Source organism: Engraulis encrasicolus, unplaced genomic scaffold (assembly GCF_034702125.1).
Source record: "Engraulis encrasicolus isolate BLACKSEA-1 unplaced genomic scaffold, IST_EnEncr_1.0 scaffold_115_np1212, whole genome shotgun sequence".
In the NCBI taxonomy this organism is placed as follows: Eukaryota; Metazoa; Chordata; class Actinopteri; order Clupeiformes; family Engraulidae; genus Engraulis; species Engraulis encrasicolus.
In genome coordinates, this window is record NW_026944636.1 from 11,567 (window position 1) to 32,246 (window position 20,680).

Here is a 20,680-nt window from a genome sequence, read left to right on the forward strand (position 1 = left end):
CAGTATATATTTGAAAACTAGAAGTTGCAAGGTTTGTAGCGTCAAGGCCAAAACTCTGAGTTATAGATGATTTTGGAGAAGTGTGAAATGGTGACCCCGAAGACCCTTGGGTGTTGGATTCAAAGAAAAAGTCAGTGGGTCTAATAGGGCTTAGCTCTCAATCCTCCAAAGCGACTGGTCCGTCTAGCCACTAAAAAGTTTTTGTCTAGTCTGGCGACTGGAGCAATATTCTGAAGCAGTCTTTTGCAACGTGGCTTCTTGAACTGCTCTGTGTATGCTATACTAGCATCATCCCTCATCTTCAAGGCACGCTCAATTAGGGTCCTTCTGAAGGTCTGTGTCGTCTTCTGGTAGATGGGCTTTGACACTCAATCCCCTGACTGCCTGGAATATGGGAAGGACCAACAGAGTTCACCTGGGGAAATAAAGATGAAACTTTGTTTATTTACCAGTAGACTGTCAGTGGCAGAACAATTACACACAGGGCCCCGATAGGTTGCAGGGCACCCACCAGCATTACATGTGGGCCCTTGGGCAAATGCTGCATACTGTTATTGACCATTACGATTCCATTTCAAAGACAACACACAAGCTTCCAGTAAGACATGGCAGCAATAAAGCAAAGCGGTCAATCAAATGAAGGTGAATGCTTCCCATACTACTTCAAGCATACACTTTGTGAGACCACCCCCCTCCCCTATTTTAGATATAACCATTTCAGTTGTTCACCTAGAGTGATTGAATACCTTCACACACAGTGTACACAGGTATAAACAAATGTATGGACATATTACCTGCTTTAGTTGTGGCCTGTTGCCTCCCTCTCTCTTGCTCCTCATCAGACAAGGGGGGGTGGAGACAGGTGTGCTCACTGCTCCCTTCTTCCCATCGATGCACCCCAGTGATGTGGTACAGCAGGGAAGTCCATCGACGGATACAAAGCTGAAACATTGAAAGGAAATGCTCAGTGAAATTTTCAATATGTGTTCCAAAAACGAGGACAGGGTTTGATTTCAGTGTGTGAGCAGCTATTTATGACAGGTTTTCATGCATTCACTATTAGAGATGGACCTGGTGCACAATAAAACAGTGTGTATTTTGTCAGAATAATAGTGAAGGGCGAAATATTGTCATGTAATGGCAGTTTTCAAAATAAAAGGTGTTTGTTTGTTGTTCTTACCAATGGTTGCGACCACGTGGGAGCCAAGGCATAGTACTTCCCAGATAACGAGCGCCTTTTTGGTGTTGTTGTAGTCTGGGGGGGGGGGGGGGGGGGGGGGGGGGGGGGGGGTCTTGTCATAAGCACATTCAATGCAAAGTCAAATGGCCCTCTAGATCCTGCTGGCACTTTCCTAAAAGAGAAAATAAATACAAAAAGGAATACATAAATAAGACATCACACTGCATCAATGTCATCAGCTTGGGACTATGATGAATCCCCTTTCTTGTTCATCTGACATTGAGACATAGGCTATACATACAAGTCAGTGACTGTAGTATTCAGAGAAATCAACACAGCTGAACCATGTCCATTCCTCATTTAAACCTCATTTAAACCTTTTATTTTGGACAAACTTATTTTACAAACTTCTGCAACAGTAAAGATAGTGTTTATGATTTATTATCTTTCATGACGTTGGAAATCTGCATCTACAATACCCCATACACACCTCATTCACCTATGGGTTGCATCGTGCAATCAACATGACGCAATGAAAGTAAAATACGGTGTGGTTCGAAACAAACCAGCATTCCATTGTAGATGTACTGGTAATTCGTGAACGGCTCCAAAAGTCAAGGCTTTGATGATGACTGTTCACTGATCGCTCTGGGAGACCGTTCACAAATGCACCCAGCAGTAGAGCTAGTCTAGAGCTCTATTTTGCAATCGATAGTCTGGCTAGTGGGAGCGAGCCGACCCGGGAGCGTCCTGCGTTGGGAGCGACAATCAGGGAATCTTTTGCATCACAGGTAGCCTGCTTGGGTCATGTCAACTGTTTTACCTCTACGTTTCAATTTTGTTCCCCAATGTTCCAAATGCACCCACTGCTGCTTCCGACAAAACGGACAACTTGGAAATGGTGCACACAACTTATAATTTGGCTTGTTTGAATGTTTGCTAGCAGTAGACTTTGCACTGATTCAAGTACAGGGTAATCACATACAATTAGCTCGTGGACATGTGAAAGCTAGCTTACCGTAGTTTCCTCTGTGCGTTGTTCGGTGGCCGTAGGCACAGCGCCGGTCTTGAGAATTCGATACTGAGATTTTTGGCCAGGTTTCATTTCCTCTAGTGGACAAAAATCATCGGCAGAGAAATGGGCACTACAAACTCGATGATCAGCGCGTCGCAATCGCTGCGGTCTGATGTTAGGATCCATTCTCATTGCGATAAGCCACAGTCTCAATACTTCTCGGTTTTGCAGAGGAAGCCGGTGAAAAGACAAGGATGTCCATCTAGTCATCTTGTTTTCGTATCCTGGGAATGTACACATTCGAACCATTTTTGCAAAACCCAAATATTACTCCCAAAAAGCTAATGTTTACAAGCGTTTTGCAGTCCTAGCTGATTGAGCGAGCGAAGGAAGCTCAACCGCCTGCTGTCAGAATAAATGGTGTCGCCAGCCGATGACGTCACGGTGCCGCCTTCATTGCCGTTTTCAGAAATAAATGAGTACAAGTAGGCGGGGGTGTGACAGACGCGGGAAGTGTTTGATTCGACTATGGCACATCTGCACAACGTTTAAAAAGTGGGGGAAAGTCATTTATGGGCTTGGAAATGTTGCCCCTACGGCTACCGTTGAGTGGATACCGTCTGACACAAAATCTTCCAAACTGCATCAAATGGGAAAAAAGTGGTATGGGTGTGTAGAGTGATGTGTTTTATTCCAGAAATAAGGCCCCACATGCAAAAAAAACGTTTTTTCCTTTTAAGAAGGATACAGCCAAAGGGGGCGGTGTTTATACACTCGCCTCCAAAAGAGTTGTCGCCTATCCATCTGTTTGGAATAACAGCTAATAACCTGACTTTCAATTAATCACTTGGCTTCAGAAGTCACTCATATGAAAGCTACAACCCTCTTGAATGAAAATGTATGTACAAAAATAAATTTCATGCACCAAAGGAATATTGACCCTTTAATGAACACAGACAGGGCAGATTTTGACAAGACAAAAGTTTTGTCGCCTATCGAACATAATGTGAAAATGAGCAGATAAGTCACTTCAAAACACTTCAAATATGCAGATCGGGTGTCAATTTTAATCACCGATTCACTCACACCTCTCCAGAAAATCAACTTTGGCCTTAGGTGTATGTTTAGGGTCATTGTAATCATGGAAAGCAACACAATGAAAATCAATGGAGTTCAATGAGAGATGGTGACATACAGTTGTGCTCATATGTTTACATACCCCAGCAGAATAAACGCTTTCTTCGCGATTTCTCACAAAATATGAAGGATTACACAAAACCTTTTTTTTCACTCATTGCTAGTGACTAGCTTAAGATCAATATTCTGTGTTTACTCTTTCAAAAGCATGATCACAACCCAAACTACCCAAATGACCCTATTCAAAAGTTTACATACCTTAGTTTCTAATGCTGAATATGGCCCTGTTTAACATCAGGGACCGCTCTAAATTGTTTGTGGTAGTTGTGGATAAGGCTCTTAATGTTCTCAGATGACAAAACAGCACATTCTTCCTGGCAGAATGGTTGTTTCCTATAATATTTTTGGGTGTCTTGCTGGAACCTCACATTTGAGGTTTCCCCTGAATGGCTCAATGATGTTGAGATCAGGAGAGTGAGACGGTCGCTCAAAAACTTCATTTTATTCTTTCTGAAGCTAGTGACGGGTTGATTTGGCTTTCTGTGTTGAAATATTGTCATGTTGGCATGTCCAAACAATGGACCATGTGCAGTTTCAAGGCTGATGTGTGTCAAGTTTCCTCCAGTATTTCTCACAGGGCAATGTATTCATCATTCTGCGAGTATGGATCAAAAGTATAATGCATTTGTAACTCAAATGTCCCCATGAAATCAGTGGTCCATGACCATGTTTCACAGAAGGGTATGGTGTAACTTTCATCATAGGCTCCATTGACTGTTCTCCAAATGGTACTGTTAATAGTGGCCTAAAAAAGTTCCATATTGATCTCATTTTTCCAAATGACTTTGTCACAGGCGTTTTGATGCTTCTCACTGTGCTATTTGGTGTATCATATGCAAAATAACATGTTTGCATTTTTGTGGTAATGGCTTTCTCCTGGCAACCCCCAACAGCCCATCTTTCCTCAAGTGCCTCTTTCCTGTACAGTTTAAAACATTTTTTCATGTTGTCCTATATTTCACCTGAAGTTATTTTTTGGTTGTCCTATGCCTCCTGAACAATTTCCCTTGCAATGATCATTGCAATGCAATGATTCCCTTGACCATTGGCTTGATTCCAACCAAACTCCTCATATTGCATTTCTGAATTGAAATTCCAACGGTGCCAACATGACAATATTTCGACACAGAAAGCCAAATGTCACAACCACTGGCTCGTTAGTGGCTGTAACATTAAGGGAGACCACACCGATTTGTACATTTTAGCCAAAAGATATTTTATTTACAACATGTATCAGTGATCAGTAATGTGAATTAACCAAAGAGTGTATCAGTAAATGAGTGTTGTCCAAAAGGGGTGCAAGTGTGGTGCAAATCCCGGCCGTCGTTGCCGTGACCATACGGTCACCAAACGAATGTGCCTGTGGGGATGAGAGAGAGAGAGAGAGAGCATGCTGATGGGAGGCCTTTTATAGGCCGCCCAATCAGCAGCCCTCTGAGATGTTGCACGTCTTCACAGACCAGCTCCACCTGCGGGTCGGAGGAGCAAAGTGCCCCAAACACTAACCGGCAGAGCCGGGCATGACATCCCCCCCCTTAAAAACAGAGACCCGTGTTAACTGGGTCTCTGAAGCACCATCAAAAAATAGAAAACAAAAAACTACAGTGGCCTAGTCTAGTTCACTGGCGCACCTCCCCTCCTCCCCAGACCAACCAGACCCAAACCCTCACCACCCTCCTTCCCCTCTGCTCTTCACTGCACCCAGCAAATCCTGGTACCCGGACAGCAACCTTTAAGGGAAGCAGAAAAAACCTAAGGTTAGGAGCGAGTGAATATGATTAGGCCTCCTGGTCCAGAGCCCGAGATAGCGCATCAGCCATCACATTTTCCACCCCCCGGATGTGACGAATGAGTAGGTGGAATGGCTGCAAAAACAGCGCCCAACGCAGCAGCCGCTGGTTGGTGGATCCTTTAAAGGACTGAAGAAATGTGAGGGGGTTGTGGTCAGAGTAGACCACAATTGGATGGAGACCCCCTCCCACATAGACTTCGAAGTGTTGCAATGCCCAAATCAATGCCAATGCTTCCTTTTCAATCACCGAATAATTAAATTGGTATTTGTTGAATTTTTTTGAAAAATAGCAAACCGGCCTGGCTACCCCATCATCATCAGCCTGCAGGAGGACCGCACCTGCTCCCACCTGGCTTGCATCCACCTGCAGCTGGAAAGGCTGATCCAGTTTGGGTGCAGCCAGGACCGGAGCTGACGTTAACAAAAGCTTTGCATTCTGGAACGCCTGCTGACACTCCTCCGACCAAATGAATTTGGCGCCACCCTTCAACAAATTGGTCAGAGGAGAGACAACAGTTGAAAAATTGCAGCAAAAATTGCGGTAGTACCCGATCATACCCAAAAAGCGCATAAGCTCTTTCTTCGTCGCCGGCGCAGGGAAATTATCAATAGCTGCCACCTTTGCGTTAACGGGCCGCACCATCCCCTGGCCGACTACTTTACCCAAATAGACGACTGTGGCACGCGCAAACTCGCATTTTGCTAAATTTACTGTGAGGTTTGCTGCCACCAACCTCTGGAAAAGCGCTCGAATGCGAGCCAGATGTTCGTCCCAACTGTCCGAATGACAAACGGCGTCGTCCAAATAAACCGCGCACCCCTGCAGCCCCCCAACGACCCTATTCATGAGCCGTTGGAAGGTTGCAGGGGCATTCCGCAAACCGAAGCTCATTCGAGTATATGAGTACAAACCGGAAGAGGTAATGAATGCAGATATCTCCTGCGCTCTCTGCGTCAAAGGCACTTGATAGTAACCTTTCAATAAATCAAATTTGCTGACGTAACGAGCACTCCCAACCTGATCCACACAGTCCTCGATACGTGGCAATGGAAAAGAATCTGGTCTTGTCACAGCATTTACCTTCCTATAATCCGTGCAGAATCTATAGGTGTTGTCTGACTTTTTAACCAGTAGACATGGCGATGCCCAACTGGAGTAAGATGGCTTGGCGAGACCATGATCAAGCAGATACTGTACACTGTCCTCCATACTCTTCTGTTTATCGGGAGCCACTCGATAAAATCTTTGTCGTATTGGGCGGGCACCCTGTGTGTCAATGTCATGCTCAATTAGTGTGGTACAGGTTGGAGTGTCGGAAAACAAAGGCAAAAACTCAAAAATCAAATCCGACAACTGTTTACGCTGCACCCCACTTAAATGACCCAGGAGACTATCTAGCTCCTTCAACTGCTGAGTATTATCCAAGCGCCCATGTAATACTGAATCGTCAGGTGCGCGCACTTCATCCGAAGCTGCCACCTCCGGCCAGTTGAGCGGCTCCCCAACCCCAACGACTAGACCCACTGGACTCGCAGCAATCCCACCCGCCTTGTCGGAACCTGCAGAATGGTAAGGCTTAAGCAAATTCACATGACACAGTTGCTGTGATCGTTTACGATCAGGAGTTGACAGTAGATAATTGAGATCTGACACTTGGCTCATAACAGTAAATGGACCAGAGTATTTTGCTGTAAATGGTGACCCCGGAATGGGCAGCAAAGCTAAAACTTGATCACCCGGATTGAAAACTCTGATCTTCGCTTTACGGTCATAACGCAGCTTCATTTTCACCTGAGCTTTAGTCAAATGCTCAGTTGCCTCTTTCCATGCAAGCAACAGCCTACGACGAAAACCATCTACATACTCAGTGAAACTGACAGGAGTGTTCTGCAGATCCAGATTGGCATTTAAAACAGACAGTGAGGTCCGGACTTTGTGGCCAAAGACTAAGTCATTTGGACTAAAACCAGTGCTTTCTTGGACTACACCACGCGCAGACAACAAGAGCCATGGCAACGCCTCCTCCCAATCTCTCCGCATCTCCACACAGTAAGCGCGCAAGAGAGACTTCAATGTGGCATGCCAGCGCTCCAATGCCCCCTGACTCTGCGCGTGATAAGCGCTGCTCAAATTGTGCTTCACCTGCATCGACTTCAACGCTGCAGCAAATGTTCTGGAGGTAAAGTTAGACCCTCTGTCGCTCTGAATTACCTTTGGAATGCCAAAGACAGAAATGAATTGAGACAAACACTTCAATATTGATCTTGTGGTAATTGTTCTCAAGGCATACGCTGCTGGATAACGAGTGGCCTGGCACATAATGGTAAAGAGGTACACACAACCAGATTTCGAAGGGGGTAGTGGCCCTACACAATCAATAATGAGATGCTCAAATGGTGTGCCAACAGACGGAATAGGTTGAAGTGGTGCAGGTTTAATGGGAGTACTCTGTTTCGCAACCTGGCAAACATGACATGCTTTGACAAATCTAGATACATGGCGTTTCATCCGTGGCCAGTAAAAATGTTCCAAAAGACGCCGGTACGTTTTCTTAACTCCAAAATGCCCAGACTCTGCTCCATGGGCTGTTCTCAAAATCAAATCACGGTATTTGTCAGGTACCATCACTTGAATCACCTGACCTGCCACTTCAGGATCAACACCTGGCAACCATGTATGCAGCAAAACGCCATTCTGAATGAAGTAACCCATCGTTGGATCAGTAGAAGCTAAAGCAAAATATTTCTCAAAGCTCTGATCATTCTTTTGTGCCTCAATTAAATCTGGACATGATAGAGGTTCAGGCAGCTCAGGAACAAAAATAGGCGCAGACTTGGATACATCCGACGATTGCGCCTGCGCGCGAGACATGGCCCTAGTCACAGCGCAAGCAGTAAACACTTCTGGGAATTCTTGACAACACGCGTCTGGCTCCTCTACAGATAGCGGTACAGGTGTAACAACTGGAGGCGGAGAAACTAAACACCCACCCAAATTGTTCCCCAGAATCACATGGATATCCTGCATAGGCAGAGACGGTCTCACAGCAATAGTCACCTCCCCATTCACAAATCCTGAACACAAGTTAATTTTGTGCAACGGTACAGAAAATGACTGCATGCCTATTCCTCTAATCAAGACACACTTCCCAGTGTCAGATGCTGTGGAAAATGGCAAAACTGCTCCAGAAATGAAACTCTCAGATGCCCCAGTGTCTCTTAAGATTTTAACTGGAACTTGTTGTGTCTCTCCAACCAATGACACCCAGCCATCACTAATGAATGGAGCGAAATCAGACGCAGCTGACTCTACTGATTTCGTCTGCTCGTCTGACACAGATGCACCGTCTTCAATCACTTGCTCACCATGAACTTCCAAACGAGGCAACGGGGTTAGATCAGAGACGCCAAAATCAACTGGATGCACAACAGAAACACACCCAGCTGCCTTGGCATTAGATTTACGGCCTTTCAACAGCGGGCAGTCCTTTTTCCAATGTCCCTCCTGCAAACAGTAATGACATTTATCCGTCGGACTTGGGCGAGATTTGCTACTTCCATTGTCAAATTTAGGAACATTACTGGAATTGCCATAATTGGACCGATTTGAACTACGACCATAACGAGGAGGAGAACGCTGTGGAGGAGAACGAGCAGGATCATAACGGCTATTAGGCCTATACCGTGGAGGACTGCTGTAAGGCATACGTTTATGCGTTAACACAAAAGTATCAGCAAGCGAGGCCGCTTCCTCCACTGACTTTGCCTTTTGCTCATTAATGTAGGTAGCAATTCGATCTGGTACAATGTTCTTAAACTGCTCCAAAATCAACAAATCACGCAAGTCTTCGTAAGTTGAGACAGACTCAGAAGAAAGCCACCGGTTAAAATAAGTACTCAACTCTCTTGCCACTTCAGCATGAGTCTGATTATCACGTTTACGCCAGTTTCTGAAACGTTGTCTGTAAGCTTCTGGATTCAGTTCATAACATTTTAAGACCGCTTTTTTCACCTCAGCATACTTGTGCCTATCAACAGGTGTTAATGCCAAATATGCCTCCCGTGCACGTCCTACTAGTACAGTTTGCAAAAGCACCGTTCTATCCTCTTCACTCCACTTTTTATCAGAGGCCATTTGTTCAAACAGCGAGAAAAACACGTCTGGATCACGTTCATCAAACTTTGGCACGTATTTTACCATGCTATCCATACTTGACCCGGACAGATTTCCACTAATCTTACCCTCTGACATTAGTTTCAAACGATCCTGTTCAATTTTAATTTTCTCAAGCTGTACTGTAAGGTCCATTTCACCTTTTTTCAAATCCATTTCTTTTTCAAATTTAAGTCTCTCCATATCTGCTTGCTGCTGCAACTCTCGTTCTAATTTAATTTTTTCCACCTCTGCTCGCTGTTGCAATTCCCGTTCCAATTTAATTTTTTCCAGTTCAAAAAGACGCTCTTTCTCCTTAGCCTGTTGCGCCCACTCAAATTCAAGTACCTTCATCTCTCTCTGTTGCTCAAAAGTCAATGTGCCTACCTTCTCTGACTGCATAGGCTCTGACACACCTTTCACATGAGCGTCTCCACCTTTTCCTGAAGGCAAAATGTCCTGCTCACACAAAAACTCGTGAATGAAGTCACGCAAGGCCCCCTTCTTACCAGTTTTAATGGCTGACGACAATTCCATGCCATACTTTTCTGCCAATTGCAACAATTGTTCCTTGTTTAGGGCAAACAACAACTTTTCAGATGGTGCTTCCACAAAAGCCTCCATCCTGCTCAATCCAGACAGTACCAACCCTGGCCTACTGTACCAAACCAAAAAATGAAACTACTGAAATAACAGGTAAATCAAAACTAGCTCTACTTAAGCTAGGCTCTCTCTCTCCTCAACCAATCCAACCAGGTCTCTAAAACATTACAGTTATGTTAACACAGCAAACTAACCTCGGAGCATCCCCCTAAACATGTTCCCCCCACTAGACTAATCTATTTTCACACAGAGCCCGAGGACGAGGATCATTTACTCACCAATACCTGTGGAGACGTACCATCCCGACAAAGCCGATTCAGCCGTTTCTCCAAGGCGGTGCCCTCGCCCAGGCTCTGTGACAGCAGGAACCTAGAACCCGTACTAGATGGGGATAAAGGCAGCAGCTCCTCAGAGGTTGAATGCAATGCTACAAACTGCAATGAAACTAAACCAAGATGGCTGGAACAAACAAATCAATTGTTCACCTACACTTGCACGGTCCAACAAAAATCCAAAAGCACAAACCAGTATAGGTCCCCCAATTTAACTAACTGATAACAGGCCCCAACTGACTATCAGCAGTTCACAATTAGTAACTCAGCTCTACTCACCTTCCTACGCTCCAAAAGCCAGTAGAAGGAATACTTGTAGCCAAATACACAATACCAAGAGCTCTACGCACCTTCCTACGCTGCCATAGCCAGTAGAAGGAATTACCATAGCCTAAAGTTACTACCAAAGATCGGATGAGCCCCCATATGTCACAACCACTGGCTCGTTAGTGGCTGTAACATTAAGGGAGACCACACCGATTTGTACATTTTAGCCAAAAGATATTTTATTTACAACATGTATCAGTGATCAGTAATGTGAATTAACCAAAGAGTGTATCAGTAAATGAGTGTTGTCCAAAAGGGGTGCAAGTGTGGTGCAAATCCCGGCCGTCGTTGCCGTGACCATACGGTCACCAAACGAATGTGCCTGTGGGATGTGAGAGAGAGAGAGAGAGCATGCTGATGGGAGGCCTTTTATAGGCCGCCCAATCAGCAGCCCTCTGAGATGTTGCACGTCTTCACAGACCAGCTCCACCTGCGGGTCGGAGGAGCAAAGTGCCCCAAACACTAACCGGCAGAGCCGGGCATGACACAAATCAACCCGTCATTAGCTTCAGAAAGAATAAAATGAAGGCTTTTGAGCGACCATCTCACTCTCCTGATCTCAACATCATTGAGCACTCAGGGCAAACCTCAAATGTGAGGTTCCAGCAAGACACCCAAAGATATTATAGGAAACAACCATTCTGCCAGGAAGAATGTGCTGTTTTGTCATCTGAGAACATTAAGAGCCTTATCCACAACTACCACAAACAATTTAGAGCGGTCCCTAATGTTAAACAGGGCCATATTCAGCATCAGAAACTAGGGTATGTAAACTTTTGAACAGGGTGATTTGGGTAGTTTGGGTTGTGATCATGCTTTTGAAAGAGTAAACACAGAATATTGCTAATAAATATCTTAAGCTAGTCACTAGCAATGAGTGAAAAAAAAGGTTTTGTGTAATCCTTCATATTTTGTGAGAAATCGCGAAGAAAGCGTTTATTCTGCTGGGGTATGTAAACATATGAGCACAACTGTATTTGCTATTCGTAGAGCAATACATTTTTTACTTCATGATATAATCAATGATAAAAGCCCTCACACACCAGCAGCATGCATGCAGCTCCACATAAGAGCTGTATCCCTCCCATGTTTGACTTTAGGCACCATGTATTTTTTTCCAAATTCTTCACCTTTAACACCAAAGAAGTCTCTCCCTCTGTCCTGTCTCAAAAAAGCCAGCCAAGAGTATGTCAGGCCTAATTCTGACAAAAATGAAGGCTAATGGGACTCATACTCTGAAGTCAAGATCCCAAGATCAACCATTTTAGAACTGATAGCATCAAAACTATATGGTGTTGGAGATGAAGAATATGAAAAAAGAGAAATGGTGCATAAAGTGAAACATGGTACAGATACAGCTCTTATGAGGAGCTGCATGCATGCTGCAGGTGTTTGAGGGCTTTTATCATTGATTAAATCATGAAGTTAAACATGTATTGCTCTACGAATAGCGAATATGTCACCATCTCTCATTGAACTCCATTGATTTTCATTGTGTTGCTTTCCATAATTACAATGACCCTAAACATAGACCTAAGGCCAAAGTCGATTTTCTGGAGAGGTGAGAGTGATTCAGTGATTAAGTATGACACCAAATCTGCGTATTTGAAGTGTTTTGAAGTGACTTATCTGCTCATTTTCACATTATGTTCGATAGGCGACAAAACTTTTGTCTTGTGAAAATCTGCCCTGTCTGTGTTCAGTAAAGGGTCAATCTTTCTTCGGTGCTTGAAATTTATTTTTGTACATACATTTTCATTCGGGAGGGTTGTAGCTTTCATATTAGTGACTTCTGAAGCCAAGTGATTAATTGAAAGTCAGGTTATTAATTGTTATTCCAAACAGATGGATAGGCGACAACTCTTTTGGCCCCGCCCCCATCCCGTGCACGCGAATCTTGTATGTTAACGAGCCGTTCTGCTTCCTATAGGAATCGCATATTGCATCATATTGCATTGAATCATCTCATGGTGGATGTTAGCGGGTAAATCAGACGCATTGATATTCAATGGCAAGTAAAAAAGGCAAGTTCGTTCTCAGTTATTGGAAATCTAAAATCTCAAGCCACCTACAGCACCCTTTAAATGGGATTTACTATTTTTTTTGACATTCTTAATATTTTTATTTTCCATTTGTCTGGGATGTCTGGGGTCGTATTAAACCATCCAGCGGGCCACATCCAGCCCCCAGGCCTCATGTTTGACACCCCTGGTCTAACCATATCCTAACTTGTTCTTCCTCTGCACCCCTGGTCTAACCATATCCTTACCAATAAAACAGACTGTAATTCATATACCGTATTAGCCCGAATATAAGACGATCCTGATTATAAGACGACCCCCCCATTTTCAGGCTCATGTTTTGGGGGGAAAAGTTTTTTAAAGACTTAATTTTGTTTCACATTTGAAACTTTTTTCAAAATGCAGTTTTTAATTTGTTGGAAAAACTGAGGCTTTTTACAAAGAACAAATTTCACAATATAATTTTCATGGAATTTCCATGATATAAGACCACAGATGGCTACTCATATCCTTTTCCTTTCTTTAGGCCTACTCACTTCACCTGTCAAGCGCCAATAGGCACCGTAACAGGCTACAGCCGTCTGGGTCCGCCGCAACATAGCCTACATTCAGAGTCTGCGCCAGGCAGGCAACCAGTCCAGTAGAGATAGGCAATCTATTGTGCAATGCACAGATGCAAAATGCTTCGTTGACAGCAATATCTAACCAGCAGCCGTCTCGCCAAATCGCCGTTCATTTTATGCATCCAAAGTTTTCCGTTGGACTGTAGAAACCGAACGTGACCAAAGGCAGATTGACGCATTGCACTTGAAACCCATGCGCTACCTATCAGGATCACGTTGACATTAAAAGTCCGATTGATATTCATTTCGTACCAAGGGTAAAACTCCTAGTGATTTTATATGAACAAGACAATCTCTTGCCCTAACCATTATTCTGTGTTGTTGCATCGTTGCGAGGCATATCGTCGCTTTGTCGCGCACACACAGATGACCATTGATTGGCTTATGACAGCATCCAAAACTTAGCCTACAGGTTGTTCGTCAAATCACCCTTCATTTCTTTAGTTCTAGTGGCGTTATCGGCTGACCAGAGAGAACGACCAAAGCTTTCCTGATGAGACTGTAAAACCAAACACAAATAAAAGCAGAGCAACAAGCCGCGATTGACTTGTGTTTTTCCCCTTGCACTGCCGTCCGCATCGCGTCGACATTGACAGTTGATAGACGTGCGGTGCAACTGTCATAACGAAACAAGCATCTGCAAATTTGATATGGACAAAACAATCTCTTAACCCATCCATTATTGAGTTTTGTGGCATTGTTGTGAAGCATAGGCTGATGGCCGAATTCAGGTTAAGTTTAAAAAAAATAAAAATGAAAATATTTTTTTTTTTTTTTACTTTTTTCTCTAGCGCGCGGAAATAAGACGACCCCCCTTTTTAGAGTACTATTTTTAGAACAAAAACCACGTCTTATATTCGGGCCAATACGGGTATAAAGAGCCATCTGCATCTGACTTTGCAGCGCCTCAAACTAGTAGTGTGAGTAAGCCAGTCAATTCAGCTGACAGGGGGTGCTGAAAAAAGCATTTTGGGATAAAGTGACCCTCTCCCTGAAAAAGTATTCCGGTACAAAGTGGCCCTACAGTGAACTACTCTAATGTCAATAACAGAATACTGAACTACAGTGAACTACTGTAATGCCAATAACAGAATACTGAACCACATGTACCAATCAGATCAGAACATTTGTTTATTAATGTGTCAATTTTATTTACAGTATATGTTTAAGCACAACACAAAGACATCTTACAATACTGTATGGTTACACAACCACACTGAAACCCATCTGAGAATGCATAGTCACAGCAGTTCTAGTATATACAAATACACCTGAATTATAAATATGTAATTATAAATGCACTGGTATTACAGAGGATTATAAAATGCTTTTATTTATATTTTCAACATATGGGTTGCCTACTTCACACAGATCTGGATGGTGACAGGAATAGGGACTGTCACAGTGGCCCAGTTTAAGATGCCCCATGCAGATTAGATCTGTATAATAATGTCCATGATGGGACATACACTGTGTGATTACACATGAATAAATGGTGCGTTGTATGATATAGTTAAGCTTTAAAGTTCGCAACAATGAATATTTCGGAATGGGGTTTTGCTTCTTTTTGAGCTATTTTAATGCCAATAACAGAATACTGAACTACCAATCAATGTACCAATCAGATCAGTAGAACATGTTGAATGTGTCAATGATATTTACAGTCCATATGTCAGCACAACACAAAGTCATCTTACAGCACTGTATGGTTATGAACCACACTGAAACTCATCTGAGAATACATAGTTGCAGCAATTATAGTAGGCCTACGTATATAAAATACATCTGATTTATAATGAAGGTAATTATAAATAATATTATGTTTACAGTTAAAGGATACAATTAATGTAAAAGGATAAATATAGAGTAGGGACACACACACACACACACACACACACACACACACACACACACACACACACACACACACACACACACACACACACACACACACACACACACACACACACACACACACAAGCCAAGGCAAGGCAAGGCAACTTTATTTATATAGCGCATTTCATACACAGGTGCAACTCAATGTGCTTCACAAAGTTAACAAATGTAAATGAAAGGAAAACAGGGAAATGAATTAGAGTCAAAAAACATTTAAAACATTAAGATAAAACATAAGGTAAAAATAATAATAAAATAAAACATAAATAAACATAAAACCTTGAAAAACAATTCTTATTTTACTAATTTACTTCTCTTATTTTACCGTCTTTTCATTCAATAATTTAAGAAAGCATCTGAGAACAGCTTTGTCTTGAGTCTAGATTTAAAGCTATCAATAGTGGGTGCATTTTTTACGTCATCTGGAAGCTGGTTCCAAAGCTTTGAAGCATAGAAGCTAAAGGCTGCCTCTCCACATTTTGTTTTGACTTTTGGAATCACCAGCAAATTCTTCTCCGTTGACCTTAGTGACCTGGCCGGTGCATACAGCTGAAACATATCCAGTAGATATGTGGGTCCCATTCCATTTAATGATTTAAATACAAGTAGCATTGCCTTAAAATCAATTCTGTAGCTTACTGGGAGCCAATGCAGCGATCTTAAAATTGGAGTAATGTGGTCAAACTTCCTTGTCTTTGTAAGAACCCTTGCAGCTGCATTTTGTACCAGTTGAAGCTGTTTAATGGTCTTATTTGGGAGGCCAGTAAACAGACTGTTACAGTAATCGACTTTACTAGAAATGAAGGCATGTATTAGCTTCTCCAGATCATGTTTAGACATCAGGCCCCTAAATTTAGAGACGTTTTTTTATGTGATAAAATGCAGACTTAGTAACAGCTTTCATGTGACTGTTGAAATTTAGGTCACTGTCAATGAGGACCCCAAGATTTTTAACTGTTTCCCTTGGTTTCAGTCCCTTCGTTTCAAGGATAGTAGCAATCTTTTGTCTCTCCTCTCTTTTCCCAAATATAATTACTTCAGTTTTTTCTGTGTTCAGCTGGAGGAAATTGTGAGACATCCATTTGTTAATTTGGTCCATGCAATGATAGAGTGATTCAAGGGGGGTGTAGTCATTGGGGGACATAGATAAGTAGAGCTGGGTATCATCCGCATAGCTATGGTAATTTATGGAGTTATTCTCGATAATGTGTCCCAGTGGCAACATATACAGATTGAACAGTAGTGGTCCCAGAATGGAGCCCTGGGGGACCCCACAATCCAGAGACATTGGTGATGAAGTATGTCTTCCAATGGCGACAAAAAAACTTCTTTGTTGTAAGTACGATTTTAACCAGTCGATCACTATGCCCGTAAAGCCAACCCAGTGTTCCAGTCTATGTAGTAGTATAGAATGATTAACTGTGTCGAAAGCAGCACTCAAATCAAGAAGTACCAAGACGGATGATTTGCCAGCATCAGAATTCAATCTTATGTCATTCATAACTTTGATAAGAGCTGTTTCAGTGCTGTGGTAGGCACGGAAACCAGATTGAAACTTATCAAAATAGCTATTAGACATTAAAAAGGCAGTTAATTGGTTAAAAACAATTTTCTCTATTATTTTACCCATAAATGGTAGATTGGATATGGGCCTATAGTTGTTTAGTACCAGTGCATCCAGGTTGTTCTTTTTCAGTAAGGGTTTCACAACTGCTTCTTTCAGACAGCCTGGGAATATGCCTGTTTGACACATACAGACACACACACACACACACACACACACACACACACACACACACACACACACACACACACACACACACACACACACACACACACACACACACACACACACACCACAATCACCATCTCCACACACACAGCTGAATGTCAAACTGTTTCTATTCAGTAGTATATCTCTAGTGTACAGCCTGGTTTGCTGAGTAGAGCTCTGATCTGCTCCTCACCAGAGTCTCCTAGATTATTATCCCACAGAATCAGCAATCCCAGATGTGTTGAGGGGTTTGATGCCAGAGCTGAGACCAGAGCAGCACAGCCCTCTGCTTTTATACTGCAGGACTGAAGCCTGGAGAGAGAGAGAGAGAGAGAGAGAGAGAGAGAGAGAGAGAGAGAGAGAGAGAGAGAGAGAGAGAGAGGCATGGTAGGCACAGGAGAGAGAGGGAGAGAGAGAGAGAGAGAGAGAGAGAGAGAGAGAGAGAGAGAGAGAGAGAGAGAGAGGCACAGATGAACACAGAGAAACATTGATATTCAACTCACACACACACACACACATACACTTCTGGCCTTACTCCTCCATTTAACAAGTGGGTGTTTCGCAGGCCTCACACACACACACACACACACACACACACACACACACACACACACACACACACACACACACACACACACACACACACACACACACACACACACACACACACACACACACACACACACACACACACACACACACACACACACAGACCACCGCAAAAATGACGATATCTGTATCTGAATGTTTCCATGGTGGTAGTATTGGTCTGTTTAGTGTGCTGCATCACACACTATTTGTCTCTTTATTTACCCCAGTGTATGTAGTTTGCAGTGTGAATTTGTGAGTAGAGTAGAGATCTGCTTCACACCAGAGTCTCCTAGTTTATTATGATTTAGATACAGCTCTCTCAGCTGCGATGGGTTTGATGATAGAGTTGAAACCAGAGCAGCACAGCCCTCTGCTGTTATACTGCAGTTACCAAGCCTGGAGAGAGACAGAGAGAGAGGGAGGGAGAGAGAGAGAGAGAGAGAGAGAGAGAGAGAGAGAGAGAGAGAGAGAGAGAGAGAGAGAGAGAGAGAGAGAGAGAGAAGGGCACTGATGAATGACAGATAAATGTGTATATTACACACACACACACACACACACACACACACACACACACACACACACACACACACACACACACACACACACACACACACACACACACACACACACACACACACACACACACACACACACACACACACACACACACAATGATATAGATACTCACCCCAGTGTCTGTAGTTTACAGTCTGGATTCCTGAGTAGAGTAGAGATCTGCTTCACACCAGAGTCTCCTAGATTATTATTATTACTCAGATCCAGCAATATCAGATGTGATGGGTTTGATGTTAGAGCTGAAACCAGAGCAGCACAGCCCTCTGCTGTTACACTGCAGGACTCAAGCCTGGAGAGAGAGAGAGAGAGAGAGAGAGAGAGAGAGAGAGAGAGACAGAGAGAGAGAGAGAGAGAGAGAGAGAGAGAGAGAGAGAGAGAGAGAGAGAGAGAGAGACAGAGAGAGAGAGACAGAGAGAGGAGGGCACCGATGAACACAGAGATATTCAACACACACACACTCACACACACACACACACAAACACAAACACACACACACACACACACACACACACACACACACACACACACACACACACACACACACACACACACACACACACACACACACACACACACACACACACACACACACACACACACACACACACACACACACACACCTCACCTTACTCCCCTATTTCAGTGATTGCTCTTCTCTCTCAGTCATCTCTCTATGCCAGTGATTCTTAACCTTTTTGACGTTGAGGCCCACTTTTGCTGGTGAAGAGTGGCCCGGGGACCATGTAATATTATTATTATTATTATTATTATTATTATTATTATTATTATTATTATTATTATTATTATATTTATTTTAAAGCCTTTTATTTAAAAACCCTGTTGTGTTACAGTCAGTGTTGTACCCGAACGAACACTACTAAAAAACAGCAGTGCGTAGTCATAAGCAGCAGAACTGCTCTAGAGTAAAAATCAGCATCTGTAATTGATGATGTCTGCAGTTGCACGGCCCTTGCGGCCCTCCAGTGCGAGGTTGAACATTTTTAGCGGCCCTCGAGTTTTTGAGCATGCACGGCCCATCTTTGATCCGCGGCCCTATGGTTAAGAAGCCTTGCTCTTTGCCACACACACACACACACACACACACACACACACACACACACACACACACACACACACACACACACACACACACACACACACACACACACACACACACACACACACTGCACACTGCAAAAATGATGATATCTGTATGTGTATCTGAATGTTTCCATGGTGGTCTGTTTAGTGTGCTGCATCACATCCTCTTTGTGTCTCTACTAGCTATTTCTCTCACATCCACAACAGCTGAGCTGATAAGAGATCCAGTAACCCAAAACGTATTACTGATTATTCTCAAGGGCTGTGCAAAAATGGATATGAACCAACCAGTCTTGTCAACATTAATTGTATGGTGTTATAATCAACATGTAATTCATAATTGTATGCCATTTTTGAGTGTGGGTGGTGTGGGTGTGTGTGTGTGTGGGGGGGTGTATGTATGGACTATGGCTGCTCTTAATTGTATATGCACTGTTTCCTAATTTTGTTTTACCTTTCCCAGGGACTACATATGGAAATTAGGTAATAGCTAATTTACTTTTGTAAACAATGACTATTGTGCATGGTCCCTGTTGAACTAAACTAAATAAACTAAAATAATACCTCCTGATTAGTAATGGGCATCTAATCCACAGTTTCACAATTATGTAGCACAATAATGTAAAGTGGCAAACGATAGCTCTTCATTCAGATTAGCGAGATATAAAGTCTCTCTTTCTCTTTCTCTCTTTCTATTTCTCTCTTTCTCTCTCTCTCTCTCTCTCTCTCTCTCTCTCTCTCCCTCCCCCCCCCTCTCTCTCTCTCTCTCTCTCTCTCTCTCTCTCTCTCCTGTTCTCTGTTGATAGTCTGCCGATGATATTTCCATGATGATTAGAAATTATGAAGTCTTTTGTAACTTTGGTGACTACAAACTGGGGAAGGGGAGGCAGAGCAGCGTATCCTTGGATACCAGGCGTTTACACAGCACTGGATCAGTTCCATACTGGAGTCAATACGTGGGCTCTGGAGTTGTTTTCCAGCATTTTAATGTCCATGGACAGTGCTGCATCCACAATGGAAACAATACAGAAGCAGTGTAAATGTAAACTGACTAAACTGGCCTGACTCTACTCTGACCCCCCTACCCACACACACACACACACACACACACACACACACACACACACACACACACACACACACACACACACACACACACACACACACATACACACACACACACACACACACACACACACACTAGGGATGGTACAAACCGCACCGAAAACCGAAACCGTACAATGCACACACCATACCGAACCGTGAAATGCAGTCTGTGGCAAACCGCTAATTATGTACTGCCCAGAAAAATATGTAAAACAGAGATTTTAGGAGTATCTTACCCAGTCTCTCATTAACATATTGGCATATATAAGACCAATCAGAGAGATGACACAATTAAAAATCACACCATTTTCACATTATAAGCCTACACAAACCATATGTAGGATATTTAGTGATAAGTCTGATTCTATTAGCCACTAGAAAGAGGGCATTTG

The 20,680-nt window shown here is 43.1% G+C and overlaps 1 long non-coding RNA gene across 1 annotated transcript; it reads right to left on the minus strand.

The window, feature by feature from the left end:
* Positions 1 to 312: 312 nt before the first annotated feature.
* LOC134442110 (uncharacterized) lies at positions 313 to 1,222 on the minus strand. Its single transcript, XR_010033305.1, has 3 exons — positions 1,181 to 1,222; positions 795 to 942; positions 313 to 415 (listed from the first exon to the last, which is right to left on the minus strand). It is a non-coding gene; the product is annotated as an uncharacterized LOC134442110 (long non-coding RNA).
* Between the last annotated feature and the right edge of the window lie 19,458 nt (positions 1,223 to 20,680).